The sequence below is a fragment of the Phyllobates terribilis genome, unplaced genomic scaffold, assembly GCF_046119375.1.
Source record: "Phyllobates terribilis strain yellow unplaced genomic scaffold, ASM4611937v1 Scaffold_1__5_contigs__length_1240528914, whole genome shotgun sequence".
NCBI classification, from domain to species: domain Eukaryota; kingdom Metazoa; phylum Chordata; class Amphibia; order Anura; family Dendrobatidae; genus Phyllobates; species Phyllobates terribilis.
Window position 1 is genome coordinate 345463022 of NW_027362761.1, and position 21928 is coordinate 345484949.

Below are 21928 nucleotides of genomic sequence, written 5' to 3' on the forward strand. Positions count from 1 at the left end.
GTTTTTGTGCCTCATCTGGAATTTGTAGTTATTGGCGCGGCCGTAAGAAAGGGATCTTATCACATTGTCCGCTAAAAGAAGTAGACATCTTAGTTTGGCTGGAAGATGGTCTTTCTTCTGCAGATGTTACTGTTGCTTTAACACCTACCCCACGGACACAACCTTTTTTTTCCCTTCCCAACACGCCTATTCCCCTTTCCACCAGCAACAGGCCTTTTTCCACTCATTTTGGTGGTTAACTAATTCACAACTCTGGAGTTGTTTGCACAAAAAACAATGGATGGGAACCGAGCAGAGCTGAGTGGCCAAACTGTAGTATTAGTCCAAAAATATTGGCTGGGTTAGATGCAGATAAAAATTATTTTGAATTTGCAACCTGGTGGAGGTTAGTATAGATGGACTAATAGAACAAGTCCCACACACTGCTACAAGCCAAAATATTTTTTCAGAGCTAGATGCAGAAAAAAATTATATTGAATTTGCAACCTGGTGGAGGTTAGTATAGATGGACTAATAGAACATGTCCCACACACTGCTACAAGCCAAAATATTTTTTCAGAGCTAGATGCAGAAAAAAATTATATTGAATTTGCAACCTGGTGGAGGTTAGTATAGATGGACTAATAGAACAAGTCCCACACACTACTACAAGCCCAAATATTTTTTCAGAGCAAGATGCAGATAAAAATTATATTGAATTTGCAACCTGGTGGAGGTTAGTATAGTTGGACTAATAGAACAAGTCCCACACACTGCTACAAGCTGAATGATGCTATGCCCAAAAGGTTTTACTTCACTAGGTGCAGTAAAAAAATTTGTATTCTATACACAGGTGGTGTAGCTTGCAACACAGATAGGCTACTCCACTGACTAACACACACTGTGGAAAAGAGAAAAAAAAATGGAAATCTTCATTATTTCTGAAGAGATCCATCCCCTGACCCTCCCCCCGCCCCGCTGTACACTCAAACTGCGGATTAACATTAATTTTCAGCATTACTGATAAAAAATCCAGTTATGATTTATCAAACATATGCTCGAACAGCCGAATTTTTTTCAAATTGTTTGTGTTCGCCGAACGGCTCGAACACCGCCCAAAACAGCTCGAATTTGAGATTGGCGAACAGTTCGAGTCGAACACCGCTCATCTCTAGTGGCTAAGTGACTGGAAGCATTAACCGCTATCCAACCAACAACCTTTTGACACTGCTTTGGGTTCAATAGTGGTGTGTCCATTTAATGGAGGCCAGAAATGGCAGTATTTTCTGAAAAAGTATATGTAATCCGTGTGACTGAGAAAACACAGTTTTAAATACTTGGCTTGTAGGTAACTGTTTTGAACAGCAAACCAGTGTCAAAAACTTTGCTGACACACTGAAAGAAATTTTTAATGGAGGCCAGAAATGACAGTATTTTGAGAAAACGTATATGTAATCCGTGTGACGGAGAAAGCACAGTTTTAATTACCTGGCCTGTAGGTAACTGTTTTGAACAGCAAACCAGTCAAAAATTTTGCTGACACACTGAAAGAAATTTTTAATGGAGGCCAGAAATGGCAGTATTTTTTGACAACATATATGTGAGCCGTGTGACGGAGAAAACACAGTTTTAAATACCTGGCGTGTAGGTAAGTAGTTTGAACAGAAAACTCCTGTGAATAGCTTCAATGACTCACTGAAATTTTTGAACAGCAATCTGGTGTCAATTGCTTCACTGACACACTGAATTTTTTTTTTAATGGTGGCCAGAAATGGCAGTATTTTCTGAAAACATATATGTAATCCGTGTGATGGAGAAAACACAGTTTTAAATATCTGGCCTGTAGGTAACTGTTTTGAACAGCAAACCGGTGTCAAAAACTTTGCTGACACACTGAAAACAAAATTTAATGCAGGCCAGAAATGGCAGTATTTTCTGAAAATGTATATGTAATCCGTGTGACGGAGAAAACACAGTTTTGAATAGCTGGATTTTTAGCGCTGTAATATGGAAAGGATCTGGCTGTATTCTGCAGTGCCAACAAGCAAATGGCGCAGAAAAACTGTGTTCTCTGGATTGCTTTTTAAGCAAATTATGAGGATTAAGATGCAAAAAAATTATTCCTGGCCCCTGAGACCTGGGCCTATTTCTAGAAATATAACAGCAGCAGAAGGCAGAACTGGAATGGAGCCTCTTGTCCTATGTGCACTGCAGTCTTTTATATACCCTGCCTGCCTGCCTATATATACTGCCTGCCTGATATCTCTGCAGATGGATTAGTTAGTCCTCAAATGGACTGTTTGTTAAGATGGATATGTGTAATGTACGGTTTTTCTCCCTACACTACCTAATACACGATTAAATCTCTCCCTGATGCAGCAGCACCTCTCCCTACACTGTTTGATCCGGAGTGACTGTGACAAGCATGGCTGCGCCAGGTCTTATATAGACCTGATGACGCTGTGCGGCCAGTCAATCACTGTAATGCCCACAACCAACATGGCTACGGCATTACAGTGCATGGCAGGCAATCCCTGCATGTTCATTGGCTCTCTAAAGAGCGCTAAACATGCTGGGAGGAGACCCGAGCTCCCGCCCGAGCAACCCGGAAATACTCGCCGAGCGCCGAGCTTGTCGAGCACCATGATGCTCGGGCGAGTACCGAGTAGTGGCGAGCGCGTTCGCTCATCACTAGTAACTATTTTTAACAGCACAGACCTTGTGTCAATAAATTCACTGACACACTGCAACAAAATTTAAATGCAGGCCAGAAATGGCAATATTTTCAGCGCAATTATATGTGATCCGTGTGATGGACAAACTACAGTTTTAAATAGCTGGCCTGTAGGTAACTATCTTTAACATCAAACTGGTGTCAATAACTTCACTGACACACTGAAACAACATTTTAATGGAGGCCAGAAATGGCAGTATTTTCAGTGCAATTATATGTGATCCGTGTGACGGAAAAACTACAGTTTTAAATAGCTGGCGTGTAGGTAACTATTTTTAACAGCGCCGACCTCGTGTCAATCAGTTCTCTGACACACTGCAACAAAATTTAAATGGGGGACAGAAATGGCAATATTTTCAGCATAATTATATATGATCCGTGTGACGGACAAATCACGGTTTTAAATAGCTGGATTTTTAGCGTTGTAATATGGAAAGGACCTGGCTGTATTCTGCAGTGCCAACAAGCAAATGGCGCAGAAAAAAGGTGTTCTCTGGATTGCTTTATAATCAAATAATCAGGATTAAGATAAAAAAAATAATTATTCCTGGCCCCTGATATCTGGGCCTATTTCTACAAATATCTGTAAAAGCACTAGCAGACAGAACTGGAATGGACCCTCTTGCTATGTGCACTGCAGTCTGATATATACCCTGCCTGCCTGGCACTGATATCTCTGCAGCTGGATTAGTTCTTAGAAGGACTGTTAGTTGAGATGGATATGTGTCTCTAATATGGTCTGGTATAACTACACTAGCTAGAAACAAGCAAATCTCTCCCTACCTCAGCAGCAGCTCTCCCTACACTGTCTGATTCCGGAGTGACTGTGAGGAGCATGGCGGCGCCAGAACTTATATACACCTGATAACGCTGTGCGGCCAGCCAATCACTGTAATGCCCCAACCAACATGGCTGCGGCATTACAGTGTGTGGCAGACAATCCCTGCATTTTGATTGGCACTCAAAAGAGTGGCAAACATGCAGGGAGGGGACCCGAGCTCCCGCTGAGCAACCCCGGAAATACTCGGCGAGCACTGAGCATCTCGAGCAGTGAGATGCTCGGGCGAGCACCGAGCTGTAGCGAGCATGTTCGCTGATCACTATTAGCAATATATTGCATGTAGAGTATTCTCCGATATCTGAAAAAGTGCATGAGATATAACCAAATGCAGTGGAAAACAGACCAAATGGCTGAATCAGTAGTATAAGGGAATGTGGCATAGAAGCCTATACGTAATGGCTGTTTATCCATCAAAGACCCAGACAGTATATACAGTGGCATTACCAGCAAATACAAATCAAAATTAAATGGCTGTAAAACCACCAAAACATAACAACCTATGTATGGTTTTCACAACAACGAATGATAGCAAAATCTACAAATCACAACTTTATTGTGTGAAATCAACAAACAGATATGTGTCACCCTGACCTGGATGCCACAAGTGTAATTAAAGCTGTGTCTGAGAGCAAGGGGGAGGTTCTCTGGCCAGGGGAACATTAGCATGCAATGCCTCCTGTCTCAGGCCAGTAGGGGGAGCAGGCTGCCCCTATAAAAGCTGGTACTGGGGACAGGGTTAGAGAGAACTGGATTGCCTGTCTCAGCTCTGAGACGTGTCCCAGAGTGGAGCAGGGACAGAAAGTTGCATTGTAACCTAAGAGGAAGTGTGGCAGGAGGAGAGCCACAAGCCAGAGACAAGAGGCGAATAGAGCCTGTCTTGGCAGATAAAAGACTTACTTTACCAGACTTTGGTGTCTGAGGCTGAGAGGATTCTACATCCTCCAGCAGATAACCAGTCCGCAAGGGACTGTATATTCCTTGGCCTAAGAAGCCTGGAGGCCCTGCCACAACCGAAGGGACCAGTAAAGCCGTACCAGGCTGGGAGCAGAAAGGAACCCACGTCGCAGGCCATACAGGCGAGAATACACGGAAAGCTCGGAAACGTGGGCTGTTACCCTATAACGAGGAGATAGCCAGAAGGAGCGCAGAAAGCACGGTAGGCCTACACCCTCACCCTGACCAGGGCCAATTTCCCCGTTGCTCTCAGACATCCAGGTCCCCTCCTAGCTGGGACTGTTTATGGGTCAGTTTACCTGTTTCAGTAAAGACCCTGAACTGCAACCTATTGTCTGTGTGCTCCTTCGCGCCTCCAGCACTACCGGTACTGGGACTCTCACCACCATCACTCCCACCATCCACTACACTGCCCTGGGGCCGCACTCTTCCCGTGGGGAGTCACACCATCCCAGCTGCATACATCATCAGCCCCAGCGGTCTGCCTTGCAGCGGCGGTTCCTAATGACCGCAAATCCACGGGTGGCGTAGTCGGACATAATCAACAACACATAACGGACTACCACTGGCCTGACCACCCTGAGCCACGGAACCTGGTTGCCACTACTACTCCCATCGTTCCCCCTATTGCCCGGATCCGAGTGCCCCACGGCCCAGGGGGCGAGTCAGCTTTGGCGTAGTCGGACATAATCAATATAACGGACTACCACTGGCCTGACCACCCTGAGCCACGGAACCGGGTTTCCACTACTACTCCCATCGTTCCCCCTATTGCCCGGATCAAAGTGCCCCACGGCCCAGGGGGCGAGTCAGATACAGAAAACACAAAATCCATCAGGTGGTACGACTAAAATGGGGCACAAATATATCATAATTTCATAAAGGGTAGTCAATAGTAATTATAGAGTAAGTAATATATCAGGTTTATAGTAAAAACTACCCATAGAGATAATAGAGTGAACATTAGGCAGGTAAGAGACAAACCTACTGGAACTAAACAATTAATATTGGTAAGTGGTGCTGGTTAAAGTCTTTTAAAGATTAATAATGTGACAGTGCATGAATTAGATCCAAATGAATAGTAAGTAGATAATACAAGGTGGCCATGCACAAAAGTGCTAATGTGCATAATATATATAGAGTTCGCATGAACCAGGAGTAAGTACACAGAGTTGGAAAGGTATACCAAATATAATAAAAGAAAAGACCCAGAATAGGTCACCAGATAAAAAGTGCTTACAGCCAAAATGTTAGTGCCCCACACACGTTTCCTGACGCGTGTTTAGCCACTGCGGGCTTTTACGAGGGATGTTGAGGGCGGGAGTGTGTTTCTATTATAAATCATCCATTGACCAATGAACATAGGGTAACCGGGAAAGCCCTAACAGCTGGCAGCTGGACGGGGCCATGCATGACCGCCTGCGCCATTTTCGCATCACATGACGCGCTCCAGGGAGATCGCGGCATGGGAGCGGAAGTGACATCGGAATGCGTTCCACCGTGGACCGCAAGGAGCAACAGAAGCGGTAAGCTTACCGGAAGCTCAGGAGAATGCGCTCCACAGTGGAAGGCAAAGGGCAAAAGTGGATTCTATAAGATGAATTTGGTTGAAAAAATGCGTGCCATACTGGAACGCAAACAGAAAAAGCAGCAAATGATTAAAGTGCTAATGAAAAGTGCATAGTGCAATAGTCAACATCTTATTTATGTACATATCATAGAGATGGGTATGGTAATATTTTACAATAAATAAGGAAAAGAATTACAAAATTGAATTAATAGATAATAAATAAGTATTTAACCTAATTCATGCTAAATGTAATAAGTAAGGGCAATACACAGAGCCGTTAAGAGACTTAGGCTGCATGCCCACTATGCATTTTTTAAGCGCTTCTGCCGCGGCAATTCTGCTTGGTAGGAGGTCTGCAATGGTCCCCAATGATAATCCGCATGTGCTGTGGACATGGTGCGCAAATTTCCGCTGCGGATTATCATTGCGGAAAAATCCGCAGCACGTCCATTAATTTTGCGTAAACGCGGCGTAATTGCCGCCATTGACTTGCATTGAATTGCATAATATCCGCATGACTACATGTACACATGCGGATATTAAGAGATTCAATGCGCAGATGGTACCCGGGTCTGGAGAAGAGGAGACTCTCCTCCAGACCCGGGTACCATAGTACCTGTAGTTAAAAAATAATTAAAATAAAAAAAAATATATACTCACCTTCTGATGGCCCCCGGTCTCCTGTACGGTTTGTCCGGTGTCTTCGGCGGCTCGCGGTGGTGTAAAAGGACCTTCCATGACGTCATTTAGTCATGTGACAGGTCACGCGACCGCTGATGTCGGTGGTTGCGTGACCTGTCACATGGCTAAATAACGTCATGGAAAGTCCTTTTACACAACCGCGAGCCGTCGAAGACTCTGGAGAAGGAGACCGGGGGCCATCGGAAGGTGAGTATAATGTTTTTTTATAATGTTGCATGGATTTATATAGTATGACCCAGTTGTCAAGCACTTTTCCAAGTGATGCTAAACTCGCTTGGTAAAGCGCTTTATAACCCGCATGCGGAAATGCATGCAAAAACGCTTCACAAACACTTCTACCTGGCAGGAAATACGCATGTAAAATCCGCATGCGTTTTTTCTGCCAGGGAGATGCAGAAAAAATCCGGAGCATTTCTGCATCGTGGGCATTTATCCTTAATATGTAACATGATAGGATGTAAATAGAGTCACATAGTAACATCAATGGCTATAGATTATAGCAATATAAAGACATATAGCAGTTAAAACAGATATCCCCAGTCCGAGTATGTCCATCATCAGGTCAATGGAAATAAAGAACCTCTCGTTGGCAAAAGAACTAAAAACAAAAAAGGTAAAACAGTAAGTGACAAAGGAATAGTTAAAAACAATTAAGAACAAAAGAACAATAGGGACCAAACTATATATGTATATACAGCGCATGTAAAAGTTTGGGCACCTATGTTTAAAATTGTGAAAAGTCAAGCAAAATGAAGATGAAATTATCTCTAAAAAGGCTAAAGTTAAAGATGACACATTTCCTTTTGTATTTTAGGCAAAAAATATAAATATATATTGTCAATTTTTACATTTTAAAAATTACAAAAAGGAAAATGGGCCTTCTGGCTGAGCACTTCACCCCAAAGCCTCAGGCGGTTTTAATTACAGCAGGATCTTACCTTCCCATACACATGCAGACTTTAGTCTCTAAGAGAGGATTCACATTAGGTAGGTTCCTGGCAATGATAAACGCCTTACTGTGGCTACTGGGTATACATGAATTGCCCAATTTATCTGCAAAGATTTCTCAGTTATTTCTGTTTGCTAGGGCAGTAATTCTATTCAAATTTCATATATTTTATGTTTGCATACTTAGTTGCATACTTACAGTTAGGTCCATATATATTTGGACAGAGACAACATTTTTCTAATTTTGGTTCTAGACATTACCACAATGAATTTTAAACAAAACAATTCAGATGCAGTTGAAGCTTAGACTTTCAGTTTTCATTTGAGGGTATCCACATTAAAATTGGATGAAGGGTTTAGGAGTTTCAGCTCCTTAACATGTGCCACCCTGTTTTTAAAGGGACCAAAAGTAATTGGACAAATTAACCACTTCGCACCAGAGCCTGTTTTTGCCTTCGTGATCGGGCCAATTTTTTCAATTCTGACCACTGTCAATTTATGAAGTAATTACTCTGGAACACTTCAACATATTCCCCTGATTCTGAGATTGTTTTTTCATGACATATTGTACTTCATGATAGTGGTAAAATTTATTCGATATAACTTGTGTTTATTTGTGAAAAAATCTGAAATTTTTTGAAAATTTTGAAAATTTTGCAATTTTCAAACTTTGAATTTTCATGCCCTTAAATCAGAGAGATATGTCACACAAAATAGTTAACAAATAGCATTTCCCACATGTGTACTTTACATCAGCACAATTTTGGAACCCAAAATTTTTTTTGTTAGGGAGCTACAACGGTTAAAAGTTGACCAGCGATTTCTCATTTTTCCAACAAAATTTACAAAAACATTTTTTTAGGGACCACATCATATTTGAAGTCACTTTGAGGGGTCTTTATGACAGAAAATACCCAAAGGTGACACCATTCTAAAAACTGCACCCCTCAAGGTGCTCAAAACCACATTCAAGAACTCTATTAACCCTTCAGGTGCTTCACAGGAATTTTTGGAATGTGGAAGAAAAAAAATTAACATTTAACTTTTTTCACAAAAATGTTACTTTAGACCCAATTTTTTTTATTTTCACAGGGGTAACAGAAAAAAATGGACCCCAAATTTTTTTGTGAAATTTCTCTTGAGCGTGCTGATACCCCATATGTGAGGGAAAACCACTGTTTGGGCGCACTGCAGGGTTCGGAAGGGAAGGAGCTTTTTGAATGTAAAATTTGTCTGAATAATTAGCAGACGCCATGTTGCGTTTGGAGAGCCCCTGATGTGCCTAAACAGTGGAAACCCCCCACAAGTGACACCATTTTAGAAACTAGACCCCTCAGGGAACTTATCTAGATGTGTGGTTAGCACCTTGAACCCAAAGGTGCTTCATAGAAGTTAATAATATTGAGCTGTAAAAATAAAATTTTCACATTTTTCCCACAAAAATGTTTTTCATCCCTTAATTTTGCATTATCATAAGGGTAATAGGAAAAATTGCACCATGAAATTTGTTGTGCAATTTCCTCTGAACACGCTGATACCCAATATGTGGAGGCATACCACTGTTTGGGCGCACGGTAGGGTTTGGAAGGGAAGGAGCGCCATTTGACTTTTTGAATGTAAAATTTGTTTGAATAATTAGCAAACGTCATGTCGCATTTGGGGAGCCCCTAATGTACCTAAACAGTGGAAACCCCCCCCAAGTGCCACCATTTTGGAAACTAGACCCCTTAGGGAACTTATCTAGATGTGTGGTGAGCACCTTGCACCCCCAGCTGCTTCACAGAAGTTTATAATATTGAGCCGTAAAAATAAAATTTTCACATTTTTCCCACAAAAAATGGTTTTCATTCCCTAATTTTGTATTATCATAAGGGTAACAGGATAAATTGCACCATGAAATTTGTTGTACAATTTCTCCTGAATACGCCGATACCCCATATGTGGGTGAAAACCACTGCTTTGGTGTACGGCAGGGTTCGGAAGAGAAAGGAGCGCTATGTTGGCTGGGATAGGCAGCAGACACCATGTCACATTTGAAGAGTCGCTGACATGCCGAAACAGCAGAAACCCCCACAAGTGACCCCATTTTGTAAACTACACCTCTCAAGGAATTCATCTAGGGAAGTAGTGAGTATTTTTACATTTTTAAATTTATACCATTGGGCAGTGAAAAAAGCATAATTATATTTTTACCACAAAAAAATGTTTTACCCTCAGATTTTACATTTTCACACAGGGCAATGGGTAAAAATGGTGCCGAAATGTGTCACACAATTTCTTCTAAAAGTGGCAATACCCCATATGTGGCTGTATCGTACCGCTCAGCCATACGGCGAGATCTGGGGGGGACGGAGTGCTATTTGACAATTGGAGAACAAATTATTGTAGAATAGGCATTTAGATTTGGGAGCACAAAATTTTCTGAATTTCTTTTGGGGGGCAAGGGCCATTTCGCTTTTCCAGAGCCTTTCTGCTACCAGTAACTTGGAAGTCCCTTATATTTTTAACAGATGACGGACCTGAGTGGGGACTAGCTTTTTTTGAGGACTGAGTTGAAGCTTTTATTGGGAACATTTTACGTAACATTTATCCGGCGCTCTAGGCTGAGCACTTACATCGGGGTTTCCACCTAACTTTCCAAGTGATGTAATTCAGATGAAACCCCTGCCGGATCCATTTACTGTAATGAGGCAGCAGAGTTACTCTGGACTCCGTCTGGCCTCTGTTTAGCGGTGTCCTTTTTTTCAGAAGTGCACAAAACTGTGGCCAACCGTACTTTTATGCACGCCTAAAACAAATGACACCGTGGGATCACAGGCCAGACGGCATCCACAGTAGCCTATATCTGCCTCATTACAGGGAATCTTTCGTCATGGGTTCTGGCTGAATCACATATTTCAGAGATTTACACGGAAACTCTGGTGTAAGCGCTTAGCGCAGAGCGCAGGATAAATGTGAGCAGAGCCTTACTGCGATCTTTGGGAGACATAATAAACAAATCAGTAGCAGGTGAAGAATTGGTTTTATTTATTTTTTACGCCGTTCCTAGTGTGATATAACTGATTAGATTACTTTATTCTTCGGGTCGGTGCGATTACAGAGATACCAGATTTATATCAGGTTTTTATGACTGACAGCTGTCACACACTAAAAGACGCTTTTTTTTGCAAAATCTAGTTTTTGCATCACCATATTTTGAGAGCTATAATTTTTCCATATTTCGGCCGACAAAATCATGTGATAGCTTGTTTTTTGCGGGACGAGTTGACATTTTTATTGGTACCATTTTTGGGTATGTGACATTTTTTGATCGCTTTCTATTCCGTTTTTTGGGAGGTAAAATTAACAAAAACAAACAATTCAGGAATTGTTTTTTGAGGTTTTTTTTATGCCGTTCTGCGTGTGGTAAAAGTGATCAGGCAGCATTATTCTTCGGGTCAGTACGTTTACAGTGATACTACACTTACTATATTTTTTTTATGTTTTGGCGCTTTTACACAATAAAACAATTTTATAGAAAAAAATATTTTTTTGCATTGCTTTATTCTGAGCGCTATAACTTTTTTATTTTTCGGCTGATGGAGCTGTATGGTGGCTTTTTTTTTGTGGAACAAGATGACGTTTTCAGCGGTACCATTTTTATTTCTATTTTGTTTTTTGATCGCATTTTTTTTCACTTTTTGTTTGGCGATATGATGAAAAAGCATTTTTTTTGCTCCGTTTTTTATTTATTTTTATTACGGTGTGCACAGAAGGAGTTAATTAGTGTGACAGTTTTATAGCTCGGGTTGTTTTGGATGCGGCGATACCAAATATGTGTACTTTTTTTGGTTTTGTAAAAATATACGGATTTATTGGTTTAATATTTTATTTATTTATTTTTATTTATTTTGTGATTTTTTTTTAACAGTTTAAAAACTTTTTTTTTACTTTTTTTTACATTTTTACTTAGTCCCTGTATGGGACATTCATTTTTATTTTTCGGATCACTGATCTCATGTAATGTAATAGACATGTATTACATTACATGAGATCTTCGCTGACTGTTTCACAGTCAGAGTCTCCTGCCTGGCTTCAGCTGCAGGCTGAGCCAGGCAGGACACCATATATGGCAGATCTGGAGGCGGTCATGTGACCTCCAGCTGCCATAGCAACCCCAGGTCCTGGAAGCTATCAGGGGTCGTTGGAGAGGTAAGTAAGACGACCCCCTCTCCTCCTTCTATCTTCTATATGCCGCGATCACTATAGATCGCGGCATATAAAACATAGCAAAGGGTTAACATCACTGGGACCTGATCCAATCAGGTCCCGATGATGTCCCCTGTCAGAGCTAACACTCTGCACCGGAATCGCAGAACTTGCAGGACCCTGGGGGTCCTGAGCGCTACGAGACCACCCACCGTTTTTAAACGTCGGCGCTGCACAGAGCCCAGCAAGCGCCGACGTTTATTATTATTATTATTATTTATTATTATTGCGCCATTTATTCCATGGCGCTTTACATGTGAAAAAGGGGTATAATACAAGAACAATTACAATAATCTTGAACACAATGTGACAGCGACAGGTACAGGAGGAGCGAGGACCCTGCCCGCGAGGGCTCACAATCTACGAGGGATGGGTGAGGATACAGTAGGTGAGGGTAGAGCTGGTCGTGCAGCGGTATGGAGGAGCGGTGGTTACTGCAGGTTGTAGGCTTGTCTGAAGAGGTGGGTCTTCAGGTTCCTTTTGAAGGTTTCCACGGTAGGCGAGAGTCTGATACGTTGGGGTAGAGAGTTCCACAGTAGGGCAGAAGAACGGGAGAAATCTTGTATACGGTAGTGGGAGGAGGAGATAAGAGGGGAGTAGAGCAGGAGATCTTGTGAGGATCGGAGGTTGCGTGCGGGTATGTAACGGGAGACTAGGTCACAGATGTATGGAGGAGACAAGTTGTGAATGGCTTTGTATGTCATGGTTAGGGTTTTGAACTGGAGTCTCTGAGCAATGGGGAGCCAGTGAAGAGATTGACAGAGAGGAGAGGCCGGGGAATAGCGGGGGGACAGGTGGATTAGTCGAGCAGCAGAGTTTAGGATACATTGGAGGGGTGCGAGAGTGTTAGAGGGGAGACCACAGAGCAGGAGGTTGCAGTAGTCAAGGCGGGAGATGATGAGGGCGTGCACTAGTGTTTTTGCAGATTCATGGTTTAGGAATGTGCGGATCCGGGAGATATTTTTGAGTTGGAGTCGGCAAGAAGTGGAAAGTGCTTTGATATGTGCTTTGAAGGAGAGTTCCGAGCCCGGTGTTCCCCCAAGGCAGCGAGCTTGAGGGACTGGGGAGAGTGGGCAGCCATTGACGTTGATAGATAGGTCAGTTGGGAGGGTTGAATCAGATGGCAGAAAGATGATGAATTCTGTTTTGTCCATGTTAAGTTTTAGAAATCTGGCAGAGAAGAAGGATGAAATAGCAGACAGACATTGTGGGATTTTGGTTAATAAGGAGGTGATATCGGGTCCAGAGAGGTAGATCTGTGTGTCATCAGCATAGAGGTGATAATGAAAGCCATGAGACTCTATGAGCTGTCCCAGGCCTAAGGTGTAGATGGAGAAGAGCAGGGGTCCTAGAACTGAACCTTGGGAAACACCGACAGATAGGGGGCGAGGTGAAAAGGTGGTGTGTGAGTGGGAGACACTGAATGTCCGGTCTGTTAGGTATGAGGAGATCCAGAATAGGGCCAAGTCTGTGATGCCGAGAGATGAGAGAGCCTGGAGATGACAGGTCTAGGAGGAGGACAGGTCTAGGAGGAGGAGGACAGAGTAGTGTCGCTTAGATTTGGCTCTTAGTAGGTCGTTTGTGAATTTGGTCAGTGCAGTTTCAGTAGAATGGTGCGGTGGGAAACCAGATTGTAGGCGGTCAAAGAGGGAGCAGGAGGAGAGGTGGGAGGACAGTTCAGAATGGACATGTTGTTCCAGTAGTTTTGAGGCATAGGGGAGAAGTGAGATGGGGCGATAGCTAGACACGGAGGATGGGTCAAGGGAGGGCTTTTTGAGGATGGGTGTGATTGAGGCATGTTTGAAGCATGAGGGGAAGACACCAGTTGTTAGTGACAGGTTGAAGAGGTGGGCTAGGGCTGGGATGAAGATCGTGGTAAGGTTTGGGATGAGATGGGTCGGGATTGGGTCAAGTTTACAGGTGGTGAGGTGTGATTTGGAGAGTAAGGAGGAAAGTTGATCTTCAGAAATGGTGAAGAATGTAGTTTTGGAGGAGGAGGGTTGAGTAGGTGTGGGGAGGGGCGGTGGAGGCTTTAGGCAGAAGCTTTGTCTGATGGTGTCAATCTTCTGCTTGAAGAATGAGGCAAAGTCTTCAGCTGAAATAAGAGGAGAGGGAGGAGGCACTGGGGGACGGAGGAGAGAATTGAAGGTGTTGAATAGTTGTTTAGGGTTGTGAGACAGGGAGGATATGAGAGATGCAAAGTATGTTTGTTTTGCTGCAGTGAGTGTGGACTTGAAGGTAGTGAGGGACTGTTTGAATGCGATGAAGTGCTCATGGGAGTGGGACCTTTTCCATCTACGTTCAGCAACCCTGGAGGCCCGTCGCAGTTCTTTAGTTAGGCTGGTGTGCCAGGGTTGTCTGTTGATTGTGCGAGCCTTGGTATGCGTGAGGGGGGCGACCGAATCAAGAGCGGCAGCTGTTGTGGTGTTGTATAAAGTGGCAGCAGCATCTGCATCATGTAAGGAACTAATGTCTGTAAGAGGGAGGAGGGATTCAGAGAGAGAGTGTAGGTCAAGGTGTTTGAGATTTCTACGAGGGTATGCAAGTTTGTGGAGTGGGGATTGTTGCCCCGGGGAGGAGAGAGAAGAGAATGTGAGTAGGTTGTGGTCAGAAAGAGGGATAGGTGAGTTAGAGAGGTTAGATAGGGAACAGAGGCGGGTGAAGATGAGGTCCAGCGTGTGGCCATCTTTGTGGGTGGGTGTGGAAGACCACTGAGTAAGACCAAAGGAGGAAGTGAGGGATAGAAGCTTAGAGGCAGCTGAGAGGGAAGTGTCAATGGGGATGTTAAAGTCGCCCATGATGATAGAGGGGATGTCAAAGGAGAGGAAATGAAGGAGCCAGGTGGTGAAGTGGTCAAAGAAAGTGGTGGTTGATCCTGGGGGGCGGTAGATGATAGCCAGTTGGAGGTTGGATGGGGAGTAGATGCGCACGCAGTGCACTTCAAAAGAGGGGAGAGTAATTGAGGGCGGCAGTGGGATATGGGTGAAGGAGCAGTTATCTGAGAGGAGGAAACCTATTCCTCCACCGTGCTTGCCGGTGGGGCGGGGGGTATGGGAGAGGTGGAATCCGCCATACGAAAGTGCAGCAGGAGAGGCTGTGTCAGAGGGGGTGAGCCAGGTTTCAGTGATGCCGAGGAAGGATAGCTTGTTAGTGATGAAGAGATCGTGAATGTAGGAAAGTTTATTGCAGACAGAGCGAGCGTTCCATAGAGCTCCTGTTAGTGGAACTGGGGAAACGGGGGTTGGGCGGATGGGTATAAGGTTAGAAGGGTTACGAGAGTTTGGGATAGATCGTGGGTAGGAGGTGAAAGTGATTGTAGGGATGTGTTGAGGAGGGCCGGGATTTGGAGAGATGTTGCCGGCAGTAAGGAGGAGCAGAGAAAGCGTTATTAGGTGGGAGCAGTAGAGGGCATGAGGTGGCTGTCTGTGTTTGGAGACAAAGGATTGTATGTTGTGGAATAGCTCTGAGGAGGAGGTGAGATGGGTGGGGAGAATGGTGGGAGAGATGAACAGTTCCTTACTAGGTGTAGGGATTAGGGGTGGTTGTAAGAAGTGAAGGATTAAGGGGGTGAGAGTGAAAACAAACACAAACATTGTTTATTGTGACAAAGTATCCAGTTACCTTCAGTTCACTTCAGATTCAATTCAGAATTAATTCAAATTTCAGACACTTCAGCTAATGGACACTTAGACTTCAGTCTGTGTCCCTCAGCTTGACACAGACTCCTGGCTCTCAATATATTTGTAACTGAATGCATTCAGCTGTGAACCAGATGGGAGTGGTCTGTGCTCATCTTGATCAGCTGATTAAGGCTGAACCAGATGCATGATACTCAAAGGTTCAGTAAACAAGGTCATAAATGAAAGTGGGGGGTGGGTAGTGTAACTTGGGTCACGTACCATTATTATATAGTAGGAGCAGAGAGATATAGGGAAGGCTGCATGGAAATCAGGATGGCAAAGTTGGGTCACGTACCATTAGTATATAGTAGGAGCAGAGAGATATAGGGAAGGCTGCATGGAAATCAGAATGGCAAAGTTGGGTCACGTACCATTAGTATATAGTAGGAGCAGAGAGAGATAGGGAAGGCTGCATGGAAATCAGGATGGCAAAGTTGGGTCACGTACCATTAGTATATAGTAGCAGCAGAGAGATATAGGGAAGGCTGCATGGAAATCAGGATGGCAAAGTTGGGTCACGTACCATTAGTATATAGTAGGAGCAGAGAGATATAGGGAAGGCTGCATGGAAATCAGGATGGCAAAGTTGGGTCACCTACCATTAGTATATAGTAGGAGCAGAGAGATATAGGGAAGGCTGCATGAAATCAGGATGGCAAAGTTGGGTCACGTACCATTACTATATAGTAGGAGCAGAGAGATCTAGGGAAGGCTGCATGGAAATCAGGATGGCAAAGTTGGGTCACGTGCCATTAGTATATAGTAGGAGCAGAGAGATATAGGGAAGGCTACATGGAAATCAGGATGGCAAAGTTGGGTCACGTACCTGTAAGATTAATGGATAAGCAGAGATGCTGATTAGAGTGCGGTGGTGGCCGGTAAGGTACAGTCTGCATGCATCATATTATTCAGAATTAATTCAAATTTCAGACACTTCAGCTAATGGACACTTAAGCTGAGGGACACAGACTGAAGTTTATCTACAGTAGGCGGTCGGGAACCGGTTAAATAATTGTAAATAAAATGTTCATTTCTAGTACTTGGATGAAAACCCTTTGTTGGCAGTGACTACCTGAAGTCTTGAACTCATGGACATCACCAGACGCTGTTTTTCCTCCTTTTTGATGCTCTACCAAGCCTTCACTGCGGTGGTTTTCAGTTGCTGTTTGTTTGTGGGCCTTTCTGTCTGAAGTTTAGTCTTTAACAAGTGAAATGCATGCTCAATTGGGTTGAGATCAGGTGACTGACTTGGCCATTCAAGAATATTCCACTTGTTTGCTTTAATAAACTCCTGGGTTGCTTTGGCTTTATGTTTTGGGTCATTGTCCATCTGTAGCATGAAACGACGACCAATCAGTTTAGCTGCATTTGGCTGGATCTGAGCACACAGTATGGCTCTGAATACATCAGAATTCATTCGGCTGCTTCTGTCCTGTGTCACATCATTAATAAACACTAGTGACCCAGTGCCACTGGCAGCTATGCATTCCCAAGCCATCACACTGCCTCCGCCGTGTTTTACAGATGATGTGGTATGTTTTGGATCATGAGCTGTACCACGCCTTCGCCATACTTTTCTCTTTCCATCATTCTGGTAGAGGTTGATCTTGGTTTCATCTGTCCAAAGAATGTTCTTCCTGAACTGTGCTGGCTTTTTTAGATGTTTTTTAGCAAAGTCTAGCATTTTTATTCTTGATTAGAGATGAGCGGTGTTCGAATCGAACTGTTCGCCAATCTCAAATTCGAGCTGTTTTTGGAGGTGTTCGAGCCGTTCGGCGAACACGAACGATTTGAAAAAAATTCGGCTGTTCGAGGTTATGTTCGATTACTGTTCGTGTACCAAAATCATAACTGGATTTTTTCTCAGTAATGCTGAAAATTAATGTTAATCCGCAGTTTGAGTGTACAGCGGGGCGGGGGGAGGGGCAGGGGATGGATCTCTGCATAAATAATGAAGATCTCCATTTTTTTTTCTCTTTCCCGCATTTACAGTGGGGAGGTGCAATCTGTCAGCCTATCAGCAGCGCACACACGGAGCGAAGTGCTTTTTTTCACACAAGCAAGGGCATGTGTCATTGGCAGTGTATGTCACATGTCCTTGCCCTAAAAGACCCAGCCATTTTCCCCGTCGCCACCATTTTCTCACTGCTGCAGCTGCGTGTTAGACGGCACCGCTGTTGCTGTGTGCACTATACTTTGTTAATTTCAAGCCAATTTTCGCACAAATCTACAGATAGCTTGGGAGTAGGGAATAGTTGTGATTGCAGTCCTTTTAAGGACTAGGTTACATCATTTCCTACGACTTTTATCAGGCAGGTCTGTGCTCTTAAATAGATAGGTTGGGAGTAAAGACTAATTGTAATTGCAGTCCTTTTGAGGGCTAGATTACATCAGTTCCTATCACTTTTTGCCAGGCAGGTCTGTTTTAGTGCTGTGCAAGTTTTTTTCACAGCATTTGGCTAAATCCAGCAAAGCAAATCCTTTTTGGCCTCTTGCAGTCTGTGTTAGACAGTGGAGTAGCCTATCAAGCTACACCACCTGTGTATAGAATACCAATTTTTTTACTGCACCTAGTGAAGTAAAACCTTTTGAGCATAGCATCATTCTATTAGTCCATCTATACTAACCTCCACCAGGTTGCAAATTCAATATAATTTTTATCTGCATCCAGCTGTGAAAAACTATTTTGGCTTGTAGCAGTGTGTGGGACTTGTTCTATTAGTCCATCTATACTAACCTCCACCAGGCTGCAAATTCAATATAATTTTTATCTGCATCTAGCTCTGAAAAAATATTTGGGCTTCGGCTTGTAGCAGTGTGTGGGACTTGTTCTATTAGTCCATCTATACTAACCTCCACCAGGTTGCAAATTCAATATAATTTTCTTCTGCATCTAGCTCTGAAAAAATATTTCGGCTTGTAGCAGTGTGTGGGACTTGTTCTATTAGTCCATCTATACTAACCTCCACCAGGTTGCAAATTCAATATAATTTTTTTCTGCATCTAGCTCTGAAAAAATATTTCGGCTTGTAGCAGTGTGTGGGACTTGTTCTATTAGTCCATCTATACTAACCTCCACCAGGTTGCTAATTCAATATAATTTTTTTCTGCATCTAGCTCTGAAAAAATATTTCGGCTTGTAGCAGTGTGTTGGACTTGTTCTATTAGTCCATCTATACTAACCTCCACCAGGTTGCAAATTCAATATAATTTTTTTCTGCATCTAGCTCTGAAAAAATATTTCAGCTTTTAGCAGTGTGTGGGACTTGTTCTATTAGTCCATCTATACTAACCTCCACAAGGTTGCAAATTCAATATAATTTTTTTCTGCATCTAGCTCTGAAAAAATATTTTGGCTTGTAGCAGTGTGTGGGACTTGTTCTATTAGTCCATCTATACTAACCTCCACCAGGTTGCAAGTTCAATATAATTTTTATCTGCATCTAGCTCTGAAAAAATATTTCGGATTGTAGCAGTGTGTGGGACTTGTTCTATTAGGCCATCTACACTAACCTCCACCAGGTTGCAAATTCAATATAATTTTTTTCTGCTTCTAGCTCTGAAAAAATATTTGGGCTTCGGCTTGTAGCAGTGTGTGGGACTTGTTCTATTAGTCCATCTATACTAACCTCCACCAGGTTGCAAATTCAATATAATTTTCTTCTGCATCTAGCTCTGAAAAAATATTTCGGCTTGTAGCAGTGTGTGGGACTTGTTCTATTAGTCCATCTATACTAACCTCCACCAGGTTGCAAATTCAATATAATTTTTTTCTGCATCTAGCTCTGAAAAAATATTTCGACTTGTAGCAGTGTGTGGGAATGTTCTATTAGTCCATCTATACTAACCTCCACCAGGTAGCTAATTCAATATAATTTTTTTCTGCATCTAGCTCTGAAAAAATATTTCAGCTTTTAGCAGTGTGTGGGACTTGTTCTATTAGTCCATCTATACTAACCTCCACCAGGTTGCAAATTCAATATAATTTTTTTCTGCATCTAGCTCTGAAAAAATATTTCGGCTTGTAGCAGTGTGTGGGACTTGTTATATTAGTCCATCTATACTAACCTCCACCAGGTTGCAAGTTCAATATAATTTTTATCTGCATCTAGCTCTGAAAAAATATTTCGGATTGTAGCAGTGTGTGGGACTTGTTCTATTAGGCCATCTACACTAACCTCCACCAGGTTGCAAATTCAATATAATTTTTTTCTGCTTCTAGCTCTGAAAAAATATTTCGGCTTGTAGCAGTGTGTCTGACTTGTCCTATTAGTCCATCTATACTAACCTCCACCAGGTTGCTAATTCAATATAATTTTTTTCTGCATCTAGCTCTGAAAAAATATTTGGGCTTGTAGCTGTGTGTGGGACTTGTTCTATTAGTCCATCTATACTAACCTCCACCAGGTTGCAAATTCAATATAATTTTCATCTGCATCTAACTCTGAAAAAATATTTTGGCTTGTAGCAGTGTGTGGGACTTGTTCTATTAGTCCATCTATACTAACCTCCACCAGGTTGCAAATTCAATATAATTTTTTTCTGCATCTAGCTCTGAAAAAATATTTCGGCTTGTAGCAGTGTGTGGGACTTGTTCTATTAGTCCATCTATACTAACCTCCACCAGGTTGCAAATTCAATATAATTTTTTTCTGCATCTAGCTCTGAAAAAATATTTTGGCTTGTAGCAGTGTGTGGGACTTGATCTATTAGTCCATCTATACTAACCTCCACCAGGTTGCAAATTCAATATAATTTTTATCTGCATCTAGCTCTGAAAAAATAATTGGGCTTCGGCTTGTAGCAGTGTGTGGGACCTTTTCTATTAGTCCATCTATACTAACCTCCACCAGGTTGCAAATTCAATATAATTTGTTTCTGCATCTAGCTCTGAAAAAATATTTCAGCTTGTAGCAGTGTGTGAGACTTGTTCTATTAGTCCATCTATACTAACCTCCTCCAGGTTGCAAATTCAATATAATTTTTTTCTGCATCTTGACCCTGCATCTTGACCCTGCATCTTGACCCTGCATCTTGTTGTTCGGGGGACGTTGGAGGCACCAGCAGCTTCACAAACGTGTGTACTGTGAATCAGCTACATTCTTCTTGATTGTGCGATGATTAGGATGAAGTGTCTTGGCAATGTTGATTGTAGTCATGCCTTGACCTAAACACTCCACAATTTGTTGCTTCTCAGCAGCCGACACATCCTTTATCTTTCCCATTTTGGCAGAAAATATAGGCTGCTTAATAATGTGGGACAGCCTTCTTAAGTAGTCTTGCCTTTCATTGGACACACCTGCCAAACTAATTAGCACAGGTGTCTGCAATTGCTTACAGTGATATAAAGAGCCCTGACACACATCACCATCAAAGAGTTTAACTGACAAACAAAAAAATTCTTACCTTATCAGTCCTAAACACTTTTTGCATAATAATTAGGAACACAGGGTACATGTGCTTTTCCACAAAACACCTGTGGTTCACGTAGTGAATCTTACAGTTCTAACTTGCCAACCGTGGTCTGTATGGAGTTGTTCAATAAAGGGCCCAAAATTAAGATAACATAGGCGGGAGAGGTCTCTATGAATACGAATTCCTAAGTATTTGATACCCTCTGAGGGCCAGGCAAAGGGAAAGTTGGACTGGATGGAATCCTGTATGGATTTGGGGAGGGAAACATCGAGGGCCTCAGACTTCGCTGCATTGATTTTAAAATTTGACCATGTAACAAAGTGATCTATTTCAGCCATAACAGCAAGGATGGATATATGTGATTGAGTGATATATACTAGGACATCATCAGCAAATGCAGAGCACTTGTACTCGGTGCCTCCCACCTCAATCCACCTAATATTGGGGTTATGGCGAATTGATGAGAGCAGGTGTATAAGAGAGGGGACAGAGGACATCCCTGCCTTGTCCCATTGGTGATTATGAAAGGTGATGAAAATGTTCTGACGCGCCCCGTGGGCCTTGGGACTCCCGGAGCCGGACCCTTTTTGGTGGATGCTGGGGGTTGTAGTCTCCGTGGCGGTGACCCGATTCCGTGGGTCAGGGCGGTCAAACCAGTGGCGGAACTATTTATGTGGTCTTGATGTTTAAATGTCCGACTACGCCACCCGTGGATTGCGGTCAGAGTGAACCGCCGCTGCAGGGCAGACCGCTGAGGCTGGTGTTGTGGGTGCAGCAGAGCGTAGTATAACTCCCCACGGGAGGAGTATAGCCTCAGGGCAGTGTATGCGGAAGATGGTGGTGATGGTGCAGGGCAG